This window comes from Syngnathus typhle, linkage group LG5, assembly GCF_033458585.1.
Source record: "Syngnathus typhle isolate RoL2023-S1 ecotype Sweden linkage group LG5, RoL_Styp_1.0, whole genome shotgun sequence".
NCBI lineage: Eukaryota > Metazoa > Chordata > Actinopteri > Syngnathiformes > Syngnathidae > Syngnathus > Syngnathus typhle.
The window spans coordinates 20,341,052-20,347,951 of record NC_083742.1 but is presented as its reverse complement, the minus strand read 5'-3'; the positions used below and the strand labels follow the sequence as shown (position 1 = coordinate 20,347,951).

At 46.0% G+C, this 6,900-nt stretch overlaps 1 long non-coding RNA gene across 1 annotated transcript in view; it reads right to left on the bottom strand.

The window, feature by feature from the left end:
• LOC133154556 (uncharacterized) overlaps positions 1–6,900 on the bottom strand; it is a 59,358-nt gene that overhangs the window by 4,303 nt on the left and 48,155 nt on the right. The window lies entirely within an intron of this gene.

Genomic DNA, 6,900 nt, shown 5'->3' with positions numbered 1-6,900 from the left:
GACAGGCTTCCTTCTCTCTTCATCAAAGAAGCAGAGCTGAGTTGGAAACCCCAAGCCTCCAGATTGTCAACAACCTGCTCCACTTGCCTGAGCCACAGCCACCACATACGCGAGTTCAAAGTTCAGAAAAATGAACTTGTTCCGGTCAGTTCAGGTGGATGGATGGATGGAGGGACGGACGAACGAATGGACGGCAGGCAGGCAGGCAGGCAGGCAGGCATATATATATATATATATATATATATATATAAAGTTCAAGTACAACACTGATCTTGGCACACCAGAATGAGAATCTAACAAAGACATTCAAGGATGGCGCGTGGAACGCAAATGCAAAGTGACACTCTGGTTGCACTTATCAGGCACTTCAAAAAAAGCATGAAAATTCTCGGGCTGTAATGAGAAAGCCCATCTCGCAAGTGTCAGAGTGGCGTCCTTGGCGAGCACAAAAGGCTCGCCATGGTGTGCGGGGGCACCATCACAAGGACTTTTCAGTGGATGGAAATTTCAAAAACGTCCTTCCTTCCTTCCACTGCGTATGAAATGACAGGTCCGCGTCTTCTTCTTTGTATTCATGGCATCTTGATGGCCTTAATCTGATTTGATGGGATTACGATTCCTCTGACACGCCGCGACCTTCAACACGAGGACTGCAGCAGCCTAAAACATTTGCATGCTTGTTTTTTCTGAGCACGACACCTTGCATCTGTCCGTCCGTCCGTCCATCCGTTCATCCTAACCCGGCCGTCCGTCCGTCCGTCCGTCCGTCCGTCCACCTACCGGTGTATGGCGAACCCCTTGCTCTTAGGTCTTTCCGTCCTACTTTTCAGACCACATTAGAAGATGCGCATTGAGCGTCTGGTGAGAGCCGTCATGTCTGCCCATCGCTTAGCAAAGAAGAAAGTCGCAAATCAATAGCGGTCATCTTGGCCAGGCTTGGGTTAGTTTCACCCCATCACCATGAAAATGGACTCAACAAGACAAGCCGCCGACTCTCGTCATGGCAACGCTTGGCGCGAAAAGCGCTGCCTTCCGCACACGGCAGATTAGAGGAGTTAGGCCTTTGGAGTAAATCCGACAAGCAAAAAGTGAGCCGAGCGGGGGGGGGGGGGGGGGGGGGGTCTGTTGACGTTTATCTCCGGCACCTATTCAGGCTAAACGCCGATGAGCGAGCCCGGCGGCCAAGATGGCAATTAAGAGGAGATGAAGAGAGTGTGCGGAGATTTCCGGGCTTGAAAAGGAGACATCGATGAAGACGGCAGATGAGGATGAAACTGGAATTATTCTGTCAGCGGCATGGAAAAGAACTTCTTTTTGTCCTGTCCTGCTCTTCGGAGAGCCTGATCCCATCGAGGATGGCGCAAACCTCAAAACACCACTCGTGTATTCTTCATCCGATTTTCAAAACCCTCGTTTGCAACCCTATCCCTAGTTTGGAACCTCATCTTGAAGCTAACGTGTTAGCCAATGTCATGAAAAGCAACATTTTCTGCGTGTCAAAACGAAGCCGCCGCGAATACCAAGCTTCGCATCCCGGCCTGTCATGATTCGTCCTCGGCCACACCCCTTTCGTTATCGTAATGTCTGTCACCTGGTTCCTCTTGTTACCCTGTGTATTTAAGCCCTGCCCGTGTATTTCTCCCTGCCGGTGTCTACTGCTGTGATCCGTCCCTATCCGCGCCCAGTGTTCCTGTCGTTTGGTTTTCCACGGTCTGTCTGGAGGCTCACGGTCAGAATTTTATCCTTGTCCAAGTTTCCAAGTGTCCAAGTATCCAAGTGTCCAAGAAGACTTCTGTCTGTTTGCTGGCCGTGAGTCTCTATCCCGTTTGTGTCTTCGTTTCCCCACCTGACTCCCTTCCCACTCCCTTTCCCTTCAATAAATCCTAGTCCAAGCTGCATTTGGTCGCCCTGGCTCACCTCAATCCTGACACCGGCCGGCCTTGCTGTCAGCGCAAAGTGGACTCAGATGCGTCAAGGCGACAGGCAGGCAGCAGGATGACACCAAATAGGTCACGCTGGATTTCAGACGCCGTGCTTACACCTTTGAACGCCGTCAGTCACGGCGCCCGTCGACGACTTGTCTTTCACGCCGTGCGCTAACGATGCTAACTGCACGTTGTCCTTGCCGTCAACTCCTTGGTCCATATATACTAATATACGATACAAAATAAAATAAATGCAAATGAAATAATTATTAAAAAATAAATAACTAAATAAAAAGAACACAATTTACCCCCAATAAATACAAATAAATCAATAGATCAAGCAATAAATCCATAAATAAAGGAAAAAAGAAAAAGAAATGAGAATCTAGAGTATCCAAAGCCGGTCCCGCATGTTTTCTATATCTCCCTCCTTCAACATACATGATGATGATTTGAATCAGGTCCTCAGGCCCGTATCTAAACCTTACGCTTGCTCAGACCACTTGTGCGGTGCAGGCTAGCCAGCTGGTCTAACATGACGTATTTTATTCCCAAACACGTGAACCGCTTATCGGCCTCAACAAAAGGCATCTGGTCTTTGTGCTGCCGTCAGGAGCCTTGAGAATTATGCAAAATCTTTTTCCGCACGTCGCAGGAGGTCTTGTGCCAACTTCTGACTTCAGCAAAAATGTATCTAAAAATCACTTTAGATGAGATAATAAACGTGAAAAAATAGATTATGTTCTTCAACAGATTTGCACCTGATGAGTTTGTCACACTGTACTGCATGTCGAATAATAATGCAGCCATCCATCATCTACTGTTCAGGGTCATGGAGGAGGCGGTCCTTTGCATCCAAAATAACTCAAAGGTTGGATGCGTTGACGTGAACTTTGGTCCAATATTCTGGAACACCACCACGTTGGAGGCTGACAAGTCATTTGGCACCTCAGTCCAAGCAAGCAGCCGCATTTCCCATCCGTCTGCGCTGACAGTCACACTGACAGGCAAATATTAGCTCGCTAGCACGCTAACTAGAAGCTAAAGAAGCGCTGCAACTCTTTTGTCAAACACAACAATCGGTTTGGTAAAGAAGGATGGAGGACAATCTCTCCATTACTTTGTGTGGAAGCGGACAAGCTAACCACTGAGCCACCTGGATTAAAAAAATAATAATAATAAATCTTCTGGAATTCCATTAGGTTATCTGAATACCCTCTTCCTCGATCAAGCAGTTGCTATGCTAAAACTTTGACCAACCCTAAGCTAGCAACACCGAGGTCGATTGAAATCATCCAATCGACTGGCGGCTTTCGCTCGGTCATTACGTATCTTTGACTTTGCGTTTGTAGAAAAGGTGAGCAAGTGTGATTGGAGCAAGTTTCAGCTGCTGTGCAATCGATTGCATTGCCCCATTCACATTAGCCTTGTGATTTACTGCTGACAGTTGGCTAGGCTCCATTGCCTGCTGTGGCCCTGAACAGGATAACGGCTTTAGACAAAGGACGGATATTTGACTGTGCTAAGAAATTGACAAGCCAACATATTTGGCATGATGTCCGCTGTAAACTCTGATCAGTATGCCTGCGTTGCTGTCGGGATATGGTAGCACGCGGCTAGCACGCGGCGGGGTGGGGGGTGGGGGCAGCATGCCTGCAGCTCCTTTCCTGCGGAGTTGTGTGATTGTCGTCTTTTACATACCAAATCTTCAGCCTCTTCAATCAGGACTCATCAAGATTACTTTAAGAGCATGGAAAGGACTGGCGGCTAGCTCTCCAAGGGGAAGCTTCTGTGGTGCCTTGGTTTAGTTTCACAAACTCACGGCAGTAGGAAGTAATGATCTTTTAAAGCATCATTAGTCAATCATTGGCTCCACAAGCAAGAATCATATTTTTTATTGTGAACTGGCTTTTGATGAGGGCAACGATTAAGGTTATTACATGAAAATGAAATGAATAACAACTAAAGACACAAAAGAATCAATCGCATTCTTTGCATCGGGACAACCCAATTTAGTGGCCTGCTTACTGTTAACTGTACTGGTTTGTTAGCATTATGCTAACTTTCCTAGGGAGTAGCTACGTGGTTGGTACAAATATACAACGTGTCATTAATTCTCTTTGTTTGTTTGGAAATCAACCTCAACCGTGAGTGTCATTAAACCGCTTGAAGCCATAAAAATTCTTGACAATCTGCTAAATGCCGCTTGTTGTTGTTAAGTAGACCGAGTGTTAGCTCGCAGGCTCCTTCCTGGTTCAGGAAAATGTTATTTTTTTAATTCTGTACAAAATCTATCAACAAAATACTGAGTCTTTTTAGTGGTGGTGGTAACTAAACTATTTAAAACAATGCACATTTCCCTTATGGCTCCATTGGACAAACTCGGATGCTAGCATTAAAGGTGTTTGATGGCTAGCTCTAGCAAAATTCACACTCACAAAGCATGTGTCAGATATGGAGGCGGCCTCCCTCCAGTTAACGTTGCTATTCCGAATGTCTCACGCCTCACTGGGTGCCATTGAGTCCAATCGCACAATCGCAACCTGTCACAACCTGAAAAAAGCGTAAACGCGCCATCTTGGCGGCACACACTGTATGTATGTATGCATTTATTCTTTAGACTTGACAACAGGCAGGACTTCTTTCAAGGCTGGGCACACATTTGGTTTTCATTTGGAAATAATGGAAATAGAAATTCAGTGACATCTTGACGTCACAGATACAAAATGACCCCCTTTTCAATAAGAGTAAGCAGAAAAATATGGAAACGGGGGAAAAAAGATTTGGACGACATTTTTTCTCTCAAAGATTCGCGACAAATTTGACACGACTTGGGTTGTGTTGACTTTTGGAGATTCCACCTTTTTGCACTTTTAAGCCTTCCTAATCATCTGAATCAGAGTGAGATCGTAAGAGTGAATTTATAGCCGAGTCATTATTATCCTAATGCTTCGTTTAAGTCTGAGCGAATTCCTTTCAAGCCAAATCAACTGGCGGTTGACATCCCAACCACATCTTGAAGTGAGCAGTCCCACTTTGCTTCCCATATCAGTAAACATTTGAACGAGGACCAGCAGAGGACCCGCTTCTTTTGGAGCGTAACGGATTTGTTCAAACATCTTGAGGGGGGGGGGGGAAATAAGAATGTGGCTGAGTGGGAGCGGCGGGACTTTCTAGGTCACGCAAAGTGAATCCCGGGGAGGATTTTTACTTGGAGCAACACGATTTGCTTATCTGGAGTCGCCAAAGCCGTAATCACATTGTCACTCTGCACAGCTTCGGCTATTTATATATCTATTTTTCTATTCTTATAAAGAGCAAATTACCAGCAACGGTAATCATCCTCCTCAGTCATGAAGCGCGCCTCGCTACGCTATTAACCTTGCGGCCGTCCTTCTTTTGGGACGTTTACATGGCACGGCTGGCTTCATGTGGTTGCATATGGAATTAGTCAGGGGACATGGTAAATCACGCCCTATGCCTTTTCTTCTTCTTCTTCTTTTTTCATTGGAAAAGGTTTTTTGGAAGCATTTGCCATCCAAGGAATAATACCGTACAATAACTGTAATTACCAAACAATGATTTTTGCTCATCCGTTCAATTCAATCGTGTGTGAATTGAGACATTTACTGCATGGCAAGCAAATGACGGTCATCCAATTCTTTATTTCCAGTGTCATTTGTCACATTAGATTGAAAGGTCTGCAGGATTTCAGCCTTGATTCATTCACGCTCTCCCGCAGACATCAAATTGGGACGGATCCCAAAGTGCCTCCTACACGCTTTCATTAGACTGAGTGCACAGCGATTCCATTTCAGCGAGCTTTTTCCTTTTGCCTGCAGACAATTTGTGGTCAAGTTGGGGTTGGCAAACAATCACGCCGTCAAATCACCTCAGGCACGTAGCTTACCTGAGAGTTGAGTCATTGTGTGGCGTGAAGTAAATCTGAGGATTTGTCTGCTCCGATTAAGGCTCGCTCACAATGGCGCTTACGTACATGTGCCACACTGCAAGCCTTTGACAGTCAACGCATTTCAATGTTTGGGCTATTTAACGAGAAACTTATCCTGCATTGAAAGTGTCTGCTAGTCACTGGGGCCATTTTGTCCTTAATGGAAGGGGATATAAAGAATGAAGGCAGAGGCGGGCTCCTAAAAGGTAATGGACCTCGCCGAGCTGTGTCGCTGCTCTCCGTCTGCAACGAGGGGGAACATTTTGGACCCAAAGAGAGCTATCTGTCAGCGACAGCCTTGGCTCTTGTCAGTGTTGCCTTGCTCAGAATGAACCGGGAATAAGTGATTTCTTTCCTAAAGGGTCCCCCCCCCACACACACAAGTAATCAGCCATGAATGCCTATTAGGAGATTGCACGGGCAAAATTACCACTCAAGTTGAAGTCGAATCATTGTCGTGGGATGAGGTGATGAGAAACGTGTTGGTCATTGCAGCTAACCTCGGTGGGTATACATACGGATGTGAAAACAATCCAAGTTGGATTGCGTCATAGATATACATAATGTTCAATTCAGGCACAGAAAGTGTGGCAATTGCGGTCTTGAAGCCGTCCGCTCACGGCGACTTTGGTGAGAATCCCAACGAGATTCTTTGGGAGACTTGAACGGACACTTTATAACCTCTGGCTTTATTGGATTTGGTGAGTGCCTCAGCCAGGCATTAGCTTCAACGACTTCCATTTCCACAAAAACCTGGAGGGGAAAAAAAAAAAGCGCCGCCTTTCTGTCTTGCGAAAGGTCAGAGGAGGTCAAAGATACTGGCGGGTGAATTGGAAATCCGCTTTTCTGCTTGACTGCTCGTGGTAGAACCATCAGGAATATTCCACATATTCCTTCGATTCCTCCATACAACCAAGCCGAGTTTCATAATAGCCTTCTTTTCTTCGACTGATCACGTGACCCGCTTTTCAAGCACGCAACCAGCATCGATTACTATGTCGATTAAGCGGGGGATCTGCACAA